Raw genomic sequence first — 15,800 nt, forward strand, 5'->3', positions numbered from 1 at the left:
ATACCTTGTAAGGAGATTTAGTTGGTGCTTGGTTGTCCGACATTTTTTAAAAATATTACAAAAGGCAGGGTCAGTTCTTTTAAGAGCCGGCAGAAGGGGAACACTCGGATCACTCAGTGACTACACGCGATATATGCCCAGTTAAATAGGACTAAATTCTTTAATTTCAACATACCTAAAAAGAAAATAGGGAAGATCAGGGGCGAAAGTACCATTTTTCAGAAAAATCTAACTTTCAAAGATAATGTTTCAGACAGAGATATATTTTTGGCTGTAACTCATAGGTGTGGTCTATCAATATCAGGTGGTATTTTGTACAAATGTAGAAGGACTTCTGTATAATTTCACTTTAAATATAAGTGGCACATTGTTACTTTCGACAAGGTCAGCTGGGGCAAAAGTAACACAACAATACAAGCTAGATTTTTTGCGTTACCACCCGTGTATTTTATAAATAAACATGACTGTGACTTAGTTAATGTGTAACTGCAAACATCTTTTGTCCTTTATCTTTAAGAAAATAAATAATAAATGTTAAATTAAATATTCAGTTTCAAAAGTAACCTGACAGCCCAAACTTGAATTGTTTAGAATATTTCATTTTATATTAAGGATATATTATAAATATATAATATAAATATGCAAATGTGTGCACCTAAAACAGGGGGTAAATGGTTAGATGGACATTGTTTATGAACCTGGCATGATTAAAATGCACAGGAACTCCTGTCATATAAACATGATTTATTTTATACTAAAAAACTCTGGCAGGGCAAACTTCAGGGTGTGTTAAAGCACTAAATAACCTGTAGATTAATCATTACTGTGACACATGAAACGAGAGACACAACTTGTAATTCCAAAAACAGTCCCGCTTCAAACATTTACTTGTTGCTTGAAAACAGTTTCCCGAAGACGGCCGCGGGAAACGATGACGAAATCATGCAATATTTGGCAGCTCCCTCAAGGGTTGCGTGCTGAAGGTGCTGTCACAGCTTGGACTACAAATGCAGCCAGGGCTGTGAGAAAATCGCCTTGTTACTTTCGTCCTGGTTTACACCTTGTGGAAGAATATTTAATAATCATATGATTTTGAAGTCTATTTTAAGCTAGAACAGAAGGGCCTTGCTCTAGCATTCTGTTGTTTGATCCCTTTTAAATAATTCCCCTTTTGTCCTTCTGTAAATAAATTATTGATGAATACTATTTTTCAGGTGGCCAGAAACACACCTCCAATCGAATGCTACTCATGTGTAAAGCAGCTATCAAGTTTTCCATATTAACTGAAAGGTGACTATACATCAGTTTTGAGTCCACAACTTGTTTCTGCTGCCAAAGTGGTAAAATTGAAAATTTGCGGGGAGGTCGTCTGTGCGTGCACAGACTTTATTTGGTTAATAACTTGAAATGACGTTAGTCGCGGTGGGTATTTCACAAGCACGGACCAGGTAACGTTAAAGCAGCATTGAACACACAGGGTGCAGGTGTTGGTTTCGGCTGTTTGAGTTGTTTGATAGGCTTTGTCATTAACAAGCAGGCGCCTTTAAAGGTGTCCTTTTTTATGAGTGCATGGAACAAACATTTTGCCATTAGTTCAGTGTAAGACTCCCAAGTTCCTGAAAAAGCATTGAACTGTGACCTTGGAACTCTTGATTGGACAGTTAATTATTAATTTGACAAAGGTTTGGTCTTAATAGCACATCTTTATTTCTAGTTCAGTTTAGCACATAAACACAAACTGCCAGCAGAAGGGAATCAAAATCAAATAATGTACTATTAGTCTGCAGGAAAACAAATGGCAGTCATTTAAAATACAATAAAAAAGAAAACTTGAAACAATAGGTAATTTAATGAAATACATAGGTTTAGTTAGGATTTCATCTTAAAATGTTATTGATATGCAAACACATTACACTGTCAAATGTTAATATACACATTAAATATCTCCTTAGGCCATATTCACATACTCATGTAAAAAGGACTGTGTTGAGTGACTTTACTAACCTCCAGGACATCATTCACTCATACAAAACATACATTGTGAATATATTTCTGTGGATGAAATAATAATAGCTTTTTTTTGTTCTTGTGTGTGAGCATCTGGAGGGTTCCTCTGTAGTTAAACAGCCTGAGTTTAGGACCACTCACTTGAACCATCTTCCAATTGCCTTTCCAAGTTGTTTGATTCCTCCAACTATAGCTTCACCAGCTAGAACCAGAGGATATAATAGATTAAACTCCTCAGCTTCCTCCCTGGCCTCCTTTTCATATCTGGACTGCAACTTTTGTTTTTCCTCTCTCAAGTCTTTCTCATGCTGTTCGGTTAGTTTTTTCATCTCCCTCTCTCTGTCATCACAATCTCTCTGTCTCTGTCTTTCTAGCTCTTCCCTCTCCCTCTTTCTTTCCTCATTCATCTCCTCCTTCTCCCTCTTTCTCTCCTCCTCTCTCTCTTCTTCTCCCTCTCTCTGTCAGCATGGAGTTGCTCTTTAATTTTCTTCATCTCTTTTTCATATTTTTCTTGAAGTTTCCTTTCAAGTTTCTCTCTTTCTTTCTGTATTTGCTCTTCCTTCTCTTTCAGGATGCGTTGTTTCTCCTCTTCAAGTGCCCTCTCGGCCTCTTGGAACATCTTGTTGGTGTAGTGGCTTCCTCCGTTCCTCTGGACTATATTTCTGATCTTCTGGAGCAGCTCAGTGACCTGAGAGCGATCCTTCTTCTCCTTGTTGTTGAAGACATGGTACTGGCCGTTACATCTGCCCACGAGTTCTTGAAGTTCTGGGCTGCCATTCAAGAAGTCCTCAATAGTGGTGTCTTCAAGAAGGTCACCACCGGTAAAGAGAACCATGCTGTATCTGTCTGCAGCCTGGCCAAAGATTTCTTGAATCCTTTGCACCGTCTGTTTCTCCTCTTCAGTGTATCTGCCCAACCTGATGACCACCAGGAACACATGGGGTCCAGGAGAAGCGTAAGAGATGCACTGGCATATATCTTGAGTTGTTTTATTCATGCCAAACCTGGTGTCAAACAGGCCCGGGGTGTCAATGACGGCAACCTGTTGCCCATCCACCTCAGCTTTGCCCTTAGAACAGTCTACAGTCATAGACTTTGCACTGAACTTTGATTCAAAGCACTGTCGTCTCAGAATGGTGTTTCCAGTAGCACTCTTCCCAATTCCAGTCTTCCCAACCATCACTATCCTCAGCTCCTCATCATTTGTTCTGCTGCTTCCTGTGTAGAAGAATGAGTGACAATAAATACAAATCTTTATAAGGTTGTAAATAATGCAACTTTAAACTGCCCCCTCTTTCTGACAGTGCAGACGCTTTGCTGCTTGCTCTTGCCTCTCCTTGCATTCTTTTGCTTAAACTCTCTTTTTTTCCTGCTAGAAATCAGCAGCTCTTGGATACTTTTAAATCACTGGGACTGTCAGATAAAGTAGGCTATTGCCATACTTTAAAATCTTTTATGATCTTATTGCTACGCAAGTGCAGCCTATCAATAGCACTAGCCTGTACTGCAGTGACTGGAGCTATAGCTAATGCTAATTAGCAACAAGGTGCCACCCTTCTCCACAGACGACTTCTACAAACTTCTGCAGAAAATTAATGTGCTGGAAACCAAGATCCACAGGTTAGATGTAAATGAGGAAGTGAATGGACTATGTGGGAATGACACCACTTTACCGTGGACCCAAAACAGTGGACAAGAGCATGCTAACACATGGCTAATTAGCACCAACAAGAATACCAAGAAGCAGGAGGCCTGTGTACTGGGTAATAAATCTAAAAGTGGGAGTCCTCCCTGGAACGCTCTTGGTGCAAAGCCTAAGAGTAAATCATTTCCGTGGGAAATGGAAGGACGAGTAACAGGCAGAACCCAGCGCCCTGAGATTTGTGATGCGACTGGCTGGCCTGCATTATCATCCAGGCAGAGCGCCTCTTCAGCAACTGTTCTTGGTAGGACACAGCCGTGGACAGCTGCGAAATGGAGAATTAGCAACAAACCTTCCCAACAACCGAGTGTGCAACAGCAGAAAAGATTTTCACCACTACTGCAGGACCCTGGATCTCCGTCTGATGACCTGAATAACATCCCATCCTCACACAGAAGGGTAAGGACTGAGAGTAAATCAGAAAGTAAAAGGCTGCAGGGAAAGCTAATGACTGGGCCTCAAACTCTGACTGTGGGTGACGCTGCTGTAAACGATGTAAGAAGCATTTGCAGTAAGAACACCAAAGTACTCTGCTTTCCGAAGGATATGGTCTCTGACTTGGCAGAAAGAATTCTGCATATTGTGGCTGAACATCCTAGTGTGAAAAACATCATACTGCACATAGGGACCAATGATGTTGTGAAGCAACAGTCTGAAGTGTTGAAAGAGGACTTTAATAATCTGTTGAACACGGTCAGCTCTTTCAATGCTGAGGTGTTTATCAGTGGCCCTATACCACCAATCCGAAGAGGAGCTGAGAGATTCAGCAGATTGATGGCTTTGAACACGTGGCTCTTAACGGCGTGTACTGTCCATTCAGTGCATTTCATCGAAAACTTTTACTTTCTGTGGGACCGCAGACATCTTTTTAAGGCAGATGGACTTCGCCTTAACAAGTCAGGAGTAAAATTGTTTAGCTCCAACCTGTTTTACTTCTGAGTCACTCATCTGTTCCCTCTGCCAAGGACAAGAGACAAGAGGAATCAAAACAAGAAGAAGACATGACACAACACACCAGAAACCTTGAAGGAGAGCCAACCCAACCCCCACTGGAAGAGAGCTCTGATCACGGGAGACATCTGAGCCAAGAGGAAGAGTCTCCACCTCTCTCACTGAAAACCAACAGTGAGGATTCAACATCTCTACCCCCCCAATCCCCACCTTCAGACACACTTTCTCCCCTCTCCCCCCTGTTGGACTTCACTGATCACATGGAAGACCAAATTTACTCCCCGCACCTTCCCTCGCTCCACTCCCATTTTCTCTACCCTAAACCCCCCTCACCATCCACCTCCACCACTGGTTCTAAGTCCTCCAGGTTTGACACATGTGTCACAAATACAGCGCACAACCCGCCTTCCCGCTCCGCAACGGCGAAAAAGCCCAGTAAGCTCTGTCTGATATGTGCTGGGTCCAGGCTACAAGGAAAATAGCACTCATGACTCTTCCAAGGACAATCCGGGGCCCAATGTGCTGGTAGTCTTCTCCATCCCTGTCTTAGGTAACAGAAAAAGCATGGTGAATGTGTTAAGAAACAGGAAGCACTCAACATATCCTGCAAATTTGTATTAATTCCTCATCAGCTGCAGCCTGTCGAAAAAAAGTGGGCCAGATAATGTTTTTAACACACTAAAATTAGCTTTGTTAAACGTTAGGTCTTTGGCAAGAAAAACATTTTTAATCAATGATTTTATAATCACTCACAATCTTAATTTCATGTTTTTAACTGAAACTTGGTTGGACCAAGATAACAGTGCAGCTGTCCTTATCGAGTCTACCCCTCCCAGCTTCAGTTTTATGAGTGAAGCTAGAGTGCATAAGAGAGGAGGTGGAGTTGCCATTTTGTTTAATGACTCCCTCCAATGCCAAAATTTTGCTTCTTTTGAATATGTGGCTCTTCAGCTGAATTCCTCTTCTCAAGCTATTTTTCTAAATATCTACAGGCCCCCTAAATACTGTGCATACCTTTTTGATTACTTTGGTGAACTGCTGTCTATAATCTGTATTGACTTTGACTGTGTGGTTATTGTTGTTGATTTTAACAACCATGTTGACAACCCCCAGGAAAGAGGGACTAAAGAACTGTGTTGTGTTCTTAGTAATTATGGATTGACTCAACATGTGACGAGGCCCACGCACAATAAAGTGCACACTTTGGACTTGGTCATCTCCAAGGGTCTGGACATTTCTGGTTGTGGTGACTGATGTTGCTCTCTCTGATCATTCCTGTGTTTTCTTTGAGAGTGCTATCTGCGTGCACACAAATGTACAAACAGAGGTGATCACAAAACGGCACATCACTGAAAACATTGATATTCTGCCAACAGGTTTTTTAAAAATGTGTCTAAATGCATGGCCTCAGATCTTCTACAAATTGTCAACATGTCTCTCCTCTTTGGATAAAAGCGTTAGCTAAATGAATAAATGTAATGTAAATTTAATAATACAAGCTTACTGCGCTCCTCCAACGTACGCCGCCTGGCTGTGCCATTCCTACACACAAAGCAATTTCAGTCCCGGCTGTTCTTATCTGTAACGCCACAATGGTGGAACAAGCATGCCATCAGGGCAGGGGCGTCCCTCTCTAACTTAACCCCTGCAAACACATCTCTTCTGAGAACACTTTCTCTCTTATAACACCTCTAACCCCTAACCTCTAACATACAGTTCCTGTGCTCTTCTTCTTCTTTCCCCTTACAATTCTCTTGTATTGATTGCACAATTTTGTTAACTCTTACTACTTTCCCTAGGTATTTACTCCATTTATGCCATATGTGCAATTAGCTCTTACTAGTATTTATTGCTACTCTTACTAGAATGTATTGTCACCAGAGATGCTTACAAGTCTCTCAGCTAGAGTCCAAGTCAAGTATCAAGTGCTGTATCACCTGCTGCGTTCCATCCAAGTACCTTATAACACTGCATTGCTATAAGGAATTCTGTAACTGTAACTTGTTTTTCACTTACAGAGTATAACCATGTAGCCTAATGTGCAATGCGTGTACAACTAATGACAGCTTATAAACTACTGTAAGTCAACACATCCCTCAGACTCTCAAAGCTGTGTAACATTAACTAAATAAAACTGTAATGTTGCATGAAAAACAATAAACCTGTAACCTGTTTACAGCAGTTGACATGATGGCAGCCAGCGGGACGTAAATGATTACACTAATCGACCACCACAAGTTTGGCAAGTAAACAAACGTTCATTCATCTTTTCATAACAAACGACAGTCGGGAGTTAATCTCTTGTAGGTCGTAGTTAAAGCAAGAAGCAAACTAATGTTAATGGCCAATGCTGAGCCAAACATGTTTACTAAACTCTCAGGTTACTAACCTACTGTGCATTCAGCGCTTCTTTTGTTTGGGTCTTGTATGAAGTTGAAGCCGAAGCTTATGATGAATTACACAGCAGCTGCCTGTGCGGTCAACATGTTTGTTGTCTTTTGAGGACAAGTCTCAAGTTAAGTCTGAAGTCACTGTGTGTGCGACTCTGATTGTCACCCATAGATCTCTTGCTGTATTGATGCTTTGTTGATGCTTGTATGTTGTTCCTCAAATGTAAGTCGCTTTGGATAAAAGCATCTGCCAAATGAGTAAATGTAATGTAAATGCAGAAAGAATGCATTTCCCCATTGTCTTCACTTTTCAGACCCAGAGGTTGCTGTTTGGTCAGCACTCATCAGTATGTTGTTTGTGCCTTCAGATAATGCCACACTTCCAATGGCTGCTCACCCCTCCTTCCACCATTTTCAGAAAAAAAAATTTAAACTGCAGGAAATGCTGCACGCCTGGGACAGAAGTGAAACTACATTTGTAGTAGCCTATATAAACAGAACATAATGTTCAGTCTGGTGTCTAGAGTAAGGCTGTTGAGCGTGACCTTTGTGAAAGTAAATATACTGTATTTTGCTACAGAGCTGGTGACAGTTACTTATTATCTGAAAGGGTCAGGCTTTGGTGTGGTACGGGCGCCCCCTAATAAATTTCAAAATTTCAATGAAGTTGCCCTCATCATTTCACCTAGATGTGCAAAAATGTTTAGGTCCATGTAACATTTTCAGCATCCTGATGCCCTGTCCTAAACTCAACAGGAAGTTGGCTGTCATGGAAATAGTATATTGCTTTTTAGAAACAGAGAAGTACTATAACACATATACAGCTTGTCCAGAGACCTGCCGCCTAGGGCAGCTTCGGGCGTCTGGCCCAGAGCAAAGGGTTGCATAATCGTTTACACAGTGTAGGTTCCTATGTTTTGGGGAACAGAGATCCTCTCCCGGCCTTGAATAAACATTCAAGGAGAGGAGACGAACAACAAGAGGGGGAAAACACTAAACAATCTCACAGCTCTGACCTAAACCCTAGTAAATGTGGACGGACTAACATAAGGAGTACAGGAGAAGGAAAGGTTAAGGTATAAAAAAAACAGTCTATATATGGCATAAACAATAATAGTAATAATAATAGTAATAATAAAATGTGAGAGGAAACAATTTTCTGGTTAACCTGCGCAGGAGGAAAGCACAGGTAATGGCAAGATAGACGATTTTCATGTTTCACTATGAAACAGGAAGCTGTTATAACTGGACTGTACATTGTCCAGTCGGCCCCATATGTGACGTGCCACTACTGAGTCATAGTCTTAGCACCACCTTCTGGCAACAGGAAGCAAGCCTTATGTGATAAACATAATTCGATTTACATGAATGTTACATAGTGTGGGCTACATTTGATATGTTTTTTCTGTGTATAGTGAATGTTATTGAGCGAAAGAGCGTAAGCTGCAGGTAAATGCAGCGGAGAACAGCAAAGGGTGACCAGTGAAGTTTAGCACTATCTGTGAAAGACTTTTATTCAAGGGGGTCAATCAAGGTAAAAAAAAAAAAAAGTAGTACGTAAAGTGTTATTAACATGTTTATGTTTTATAAATTAAAATGTAGTTTTTATATACCAAAAACCAACTGTCCACATATGTGGACGTCATGCCACAGTGGAGCCAGATTGCATTAAGTCTAATTTCTGTAACCTGCTATATCTATTCTACTTTTTCAAAGATGTGATGAATTGTATTATATTTTAATAAAACAGACATTTATCTGAATATAAATAACAATGCAAAAGTGCTAAGGTGTCTCCAATCAAAGAAAGTAAGCATAGACATTAAAGGCATGATTATTATAAAGCTATAAAATATGAATTTCATTTTCTAATTGTGTAAAATGTGTATGTTGCAGTCAGAGAATTGAGAAGACACTGGGACGTAGTTTAACTTGCACAAAAAAAAAAAGTAGTATATATGTCAGTTCTCTATAGTCAGCCGGCGCAACTTACTTAAAGGCAGCACTTGGTGATGGAAGGAGTGCAGCACATTCACAAATATCAATACTGCTAAATTATGAACGCTGCAGCCTAGAAAAACACATTATACCAGTACATTTTAAATCTAAACTGTCCCTGCATATAACGAAATATGGATGCAATTGCAAATTAAGCTGTTAGCTGAATTAAATTAAATTATACAATAAATGTGGGATCAAATAAATCAAATCAAACAGAAGTAAATACAACAACAGGCAAAACAATTTAAACAAATTTAAATTCAGGGGACAGGCGATAATTCAAAATATAAAAAAGGCATTCTGTATTGCTGTCAGATATGGTTCTCCTGTATAGCACGACTGAAGTAGCCTAAAGTCTTCAAATGTGCATGTAGCACCTTTTCACCTCAATGATAAATTAATTCACTTTAATTCAGTTAGAAACTCCTGGACTCTACCAGAAACGTACAATTCCACTTCTAAATGTCTTGGAGAAAAATAGATCTTGTTCTTTAATCTGAACATTGAGTCATATGGAAGACACTGTACTGGATGAGACGAGCGCACTTCTCTTCATCGCGGTCATCAGAGGTGAAAAACGGAAACTGAAAACAAATTGTGATCAGACAGAAATCTCACTACACATCCATACAAATGCTTACTTCAGCACCTCTGATAAAGTTAAGCTCACAGCCGCTCCGGAGGAAAGCATCCTGGATCCTGTGGTCACGTTACGTGAATTTCAAACATAATGTAGCAATATTATCGCGAGTAGCCTCCTGCAAGACAGGCTGCGTCGTGAGGATTATTGCATATTAATACCGATTTTTTTTTTAAATGTTTCTAAGCTATTCGGTGCTTCAGTCAAAACATTCAAACATTCGGGAAAATGACCTGGCGACGCCGGTGGAATCACAGTTAGCTGTGATCGCTTCAATATCACCATCAAATAATTACACTTTAAAACATCCATACATATCATACAGTATCATAACATACCTAAGTTGCTGCTCATGTTGTAATAGTTGCTGGTCATGTTTGAGTTGAAGATTACGAAGTATCGCAGATGAAGTGAAGACACTGAGTTCAGACTGGCTGCTGCTGCCCTCTTTAAAATGGCCCAAACCACACCCACATCTAGCTGCAGTGGTTACACAATAAAAGTGAAACTGAAGCTCCATGTGGAAGTTTCAGTTTCATTATTATATAGATGGGAATATCAGGGTTTTTCCTGCTGCAAAATGAGATGGAGGTGTTACCAGCCAGATCAGCCAGATGAAATACAACATAAAAGCCAATGTGTTCATTTACACATTTAACAAACAGCAAGATGTTTAAATATGACTTAAGCTTTCCTTCATACTTCAGGATCCTCTTGCAGTTCAGTCGATGTGAATTCCTGGATATTAAATGTTCATCTGCAACTTTATATCCCATTAGTATTTGTTTTTGCTGAAGCATGTCACACAACATGGTTAAGCTCTGTTTGAGACTGAGAACATCAAATACCTACTGATATACTGAATGTCTTGTAAAACTATTTCATGTTGCTGGCAGAATATTATTTACAGAAATGTTGATCTCCTCATGTTTTTGAAGCATTTAAAAGTTAATTTTAAAAAAAGGATTGTATTTTAAAGGTTCAGTGTAGGCTGTAAGTTTTAGTGGCATCTAGTGGTGAGGTTTGTGATTTGCAACCTATGGCTGATCAACCACTCACCCCTCCCTTTCCAAGCGCCCCTTTGCAGTGCATTTCTGATTGGTCTAAGTTTAGATCTTTAAGAGTTCTCCTCCTCTTCAGAACAAATGAACCAGCTGATTACAACAGGTAATGAAGCACATTATCCTGGGTTTGTCTGACGATCAGGCTTACATAGACATGAGTGCTGCCGCTACAGGTTCCCCATTCTGTTTCAAGACCTGGGTCATTTTTATGTTTGTATTTCTTTCTCTTAGTTCTTTTTTTTATGAATTAGAATAGTGTGTCTCTTTAATATAGTCTCACACAAAAAAATATTTATAGAGGTCAGAATTGTCACGTCTTGCCTATAGTCGACTGATCATCAAATTGGGCGTGTGTGTTTAACCTGACACTTTTCTCTCTGCTCTGCTCGTCCCTCCAATTGTACTGTTACCTTTAAGTAAGACTGCCTCTCACTTTTATTTATTATTTTGTTTTGTTTTTTCTTCTGCCTCATAATTCTCTATGCAGGAAAAACCATTAATATCTTCAAAACACAATATACATTCTTTAAACATTGTGAATCAATATATCTGAGAGAACAAGAGACTCTTGATCTGAAAAATTCCCCACCATAATCACCATGACAACCAGTTGTTCTACATTCATTTATCAAGATATTGTATTGGAAGTGATCAAGCATTAACCTTTCTCAAGAACGCCTTCATGACCTATGGTTGAATATCTTTACTGTTGATAGTTAATTATTAACTATGCATACAGTCTTGATAATTACGTCCCAGTTGTTTTTCCTGATGATCACATACAAGGTACAAGGTTCAAGGTATAAGGTTGTTTATTTGTCATTATACAGCACAAGGCTGCATAACGTAAGAAAATCTTGTTTGTCAGGTTTTGCTTTTACTTTCAAAATAGTCCGCCAGTTCAGCCCAACATATTTTATGCAGCTTGATTAACAGTGATTTAATATGTTCATTCAACATATTTAATACACTGCTTTCAAACATTTACAAATGTCAAGTCACGTATCAATCGTTTATTTCAGAATCAGAAAATGCCAGGTACATTTTCACATACGAGAATTTACCTTGGTGCTTTAGAAAATAAATATATATACAAATAAATATACAAGTATATAAAATAATACAATAATACTAATGGGGAAAAAAGAATGCAAAAAATATACAGGATATTACAGGATATTAACAAGCAATGTGTAAAAATTAAGCATAAAAGAATTAGTGCAGTGGACACAGTGTGTTGGGGGGCGGGCATGAGAGTCACTGACAGTGGGGACCCAGGCCTTGTTGAGGAGGCCCACTGCAGTCGGACAGAAAGTGTTCTTGTGGCACGAGGTTTTGGTCCTGATGGACCGCAGCCTCCTGTCTGAGTGTCTGAAACAGTTTGTGTCCAGGGTGGGAGCGGTCAGCCACAATCTTCTCCTGCACGCCTTAGAGTCCTGGAGACGTAAAGGTCCTGGAGAGATGGAAGGTGGCAACCAATCACCTTCTCTGCAGACCAAATGATAAGCTGCAGCCTGCCTTTGTCCCTGGCGGTGGCAGCAGCGTACCAGGTGATAATGGACAAGGTGAGGATGGACTCTTTTTTTCATAGTGTTAATATTTTGTACATGAGATATCAGTACAACACTTACTGTGTACCCATGTAGAAACAGAAAGGAGGGTAAAAGATTTATGGACCTAGAAATAAATTATACTGTAAGCACCAAAATATGTGAATTTTCACAAATTCTTTCTTTATAAATGTTTAAATTACTTATTTAATACCTTGAAATTTAATACTAAAGAAGGCAGTGAATTCATTTTCATTTGCATCCGATCAATGGTAACAAAAAATTGTTTATGCATTTTTGACATGAAATTTTTGACCCATTCTTCCAATTAGCTTAGAAAATTTAATAGTTCAATATTTTACACACAAATAAAAAGATTAAAAAAGAAAACCAAATTGGACCCGGAGGTTGATCAGTATTTCGCTTTTGCCCTCCAATAACACACTTAAGCCGCTACTCTCCCCTCCTTCTACCATTTACAGGAAATTGCAACAGTTCTTTCAAACTGCAGGAAATAATGCACACGTTTGTTGGAAATTATATAAATATTGAAAAAATTATTCAATATTAACATAAAACATCAGTCATGATCCCCCTCTGTTTGCACCATAGACTGTATCAATGTAGTGGACGTAGCCACCGTGACACCACCCACTGGGTTGTGGAAGCCCATAGTTTGGCATTTTGGCTGTCGCCATCTTGTTTTTTTGAATGAGCGGCAGGTCGGCTGTCAGGTAACAGTCCCTGGACTGACATTATTTAGCTATTTTGTTAATTATAAAGCATAACATCATTACAGCGCAGTGGTGTTGTGCTAAATTATAGTTTTAACACAGCTGCACCGTAACTTTAGTCCTGCTAGTGTTTAACATTACAGCTAACAGCTGATGAGAGTTGTTCTGGGTCCACTTCAGAGCCCTGACAGGGTTACCTGGAGCCGAATTACCTCCGAGGTCATCTCCTCTCCAAAACAAACAGACCCGGTCATTAAAACATTAAAACACAGCCACGTAGCAATGTTAGCGTTAGCTCTGTAAACAGCTAACAGCTGATCCAGGTCCGCCAGAGAACGCAACGTAACTTTTCGTTTTTATTTACCAACTGTTGTTTCACAGCTCGTGACTGGTGAACAACCTGCAGTGTTTGAGAGCAATGTGCTCATGTGTGTTTCTCTGTCTGCAGAATCAGGACCTGATGTGGCCCATTCTGCCTCCAGAACTGCCAAACTGCTGCGTTTATATAATGTGTTAATATTTCTTTGTTCCTCTCTCTGTGCTGGAGTTCTTTCAGAACTTGGTGGCTTGATCCAGATTATTATTAAATTGGTTGAATTTTAATAAGAGTGTGTTTAATCATATAGTGTATCAAGCTTATTACTTCAATATATTTACTGCAAATCTGATATTAATATTTTACTCATGGATAGGGACGTTAGGCTGCTGTATGAATGAGCACTTTAGAGATAATGATAGTTGTAGTGGCTATTTGTCCATAAACTTAAACAAAAACAAATAATAACAAACTTCTCAAATGGCCACTTGAGGCTACGTCATGGTTAGGCTTTACGCAGGTTCAGAGGTACCAAAGCAAAGTGATGTCCATAACAAGACTGAGTTTGAGGAGGTTTATTCACACACATAAGCAAGCTTACAGACATTTCTGCTGCCTCTCTCACGCTGGTAAAAAACCATATGCCCTCGTGCCTGCGGCACCTCTCACCTTGACCTACTTATGCAAATGAACATAACACCATGTGACCAACAAACGACAATGCAAGTAAAGCATAAATACAAAATAAACCAAATTAACTTTAACAAGAAAAGAAAAGAAATAAATTAGGCTATAAATTAACTCAAACCCAAAATAAACAAAAATAAGAATATAGCTCCAACAACCCAGCCCCTAATTGTAACGGTACTTTACCCACAATTAACCTTAGCTTTAACACACAGGAGCTATTTTCTAATTGTAGCTTAAACATTAAACTGGAATCTTCACATCTTCAGATTCTCCATATCTGAAAGAAACAAACAGATGGAAGACAGAGATAGGAGAAAGAATGAGTCGTATAGTCAATTATTAGCCTCCAAGAGAAGACAGAGCTTGGTTATTGGTCTGTCCAGGATGCTGATCTTCGTTTGGACCTTCACAGAGCGAACCAGTCCTCTAGAGTCAGCTGTGGTGCTTAGAACTCTGCCCATCATCCATGAGCCTCTTGGAGCTGTGGCATCAGCGATTACGACAATATCTCCTGGAATAAAGTTTCTCTTTTGCTTCGTCCATTTTTGCCTTTCTTGCATTACAAGCAAATACTCTGCTGTCCACCTTTTCCAGAAAAGAACAGACCTAATGGCAGAATGGGCTTGCCTTTTAACAGGAGAATGTGATTTGGAGTAAGCGCTTCTAAATCATTGGGATCTTCTGAAGCCTTAGTTATTGGCCGGTCATTGAGTATCGCTTCCACCTCGCAAAACAGCGTTTGCAGACCTTCCTCGTCCAGCAGTTGATGTCCAACAACAGAGGTAAGTACACTGCGCACAGAGCGAATCAGACGCTCCCAAACGCCACCTTGGTGAGATGCAGCTGGGGTGTTAAAACTCCATCTCATTCCTTCCTGCACAAAAGTCCTTTCAATTTTAGAGTGATTTAAAGCGGCCAATGCTTGCCTCAGTTCCTTCTTCGCACCAACAAAATTTGTGCCGTTATCTGACCTTACACTTGTCACAGATCCTCTTCAGCAGATAAATCTTCGCACAGCATTGATGCAGGAGTCCGTGTCGAGGGAATGCGCCACCTCAAGGTGTACTGCGCGGCTACTCATACAGGTAAATATCACTCCATATCGCTTCAGCACAGTTCTACCTCTCCTCACCTCCAATGGTCCAAAATAGTCCACTCCCGCATTTGTAAAGGGTGCGTTATCAGGCACAACTCGTTCCTCCGGTAAGTCGGACATCTTCTGTTCTCCAAGCTTTCCTCTGTACCTTCTGCACACTGTACATTGTGAGAGAATCTTCCTGGCCGCAGAGTTGGCATTTATGATCCAATACTTCTGTCTCAATCTGTGCAGCATGTGATTGCGTCCAGCATGTCCAAGTTGGCAATGGATGTAACGCAATATGAGCTGGGAAACATGCAAATCCTTTGACAGAATCACAGGATGCTTTACCTCCCACGGCAGTGCTGATTTAAACAGACGTCCACCAACTCTGAGGATGCCATCTTCGATGAAGGGGTCGAGGCGATACAGAGGACTGTCTTTAAAAACAGTCTTTGGGTCATGTTCTAGTGAGGAAATTTCAGTACTGAATCTTTGGTTTTGTGCAAACTGAATTATTGCCTTTTCAGCTTCCTCCAAGCGCTCTGGTGTCAAGCTGGATTTTCCAAGTGCAGCTTTGAATTTTTTAATCTCCTTTTCCACATTCTCATTCTGGTTGACCACATATTCTTTTCTCTTTCGGCTCAAAAGTAAAAGTCTTTCTTTCAGCTCCAACA

At 40.0% G+C, this 15,800-nt stretch overlaps 1 pseudogene; it reads right to left on the reverse strand.

Moving 5' to 3' along the window:
* Positions 1 to 10,150, reverse strand: part of LOC119901359 — a 30,990-nt pseudogene extending 20,840 nt beyond the window's left edge.
* Between the last annotated feature and the right edge of the window lie 5,650 nt (positions 10,151 to 15,800).

The sequence above is a fragment of the Micropterus salmoides genome, unplaced genomic scaffold (genome assembly GCF_014851395.1).
Source record: "Micropterus salmoides isolate LMB-PRFRI ecotype aquatic unplaced genomic scaffold, ASM1485139v1 Ms_hic_scaffold_13, whole genome shotgun sequence".
Classification (NCBI taxonomy): Eukaryota; Metazoa; Chordata; class Actinopteri; order Centrarchiformes; family Centrarchidae; genus Micropterus; species Micropterus salmoides.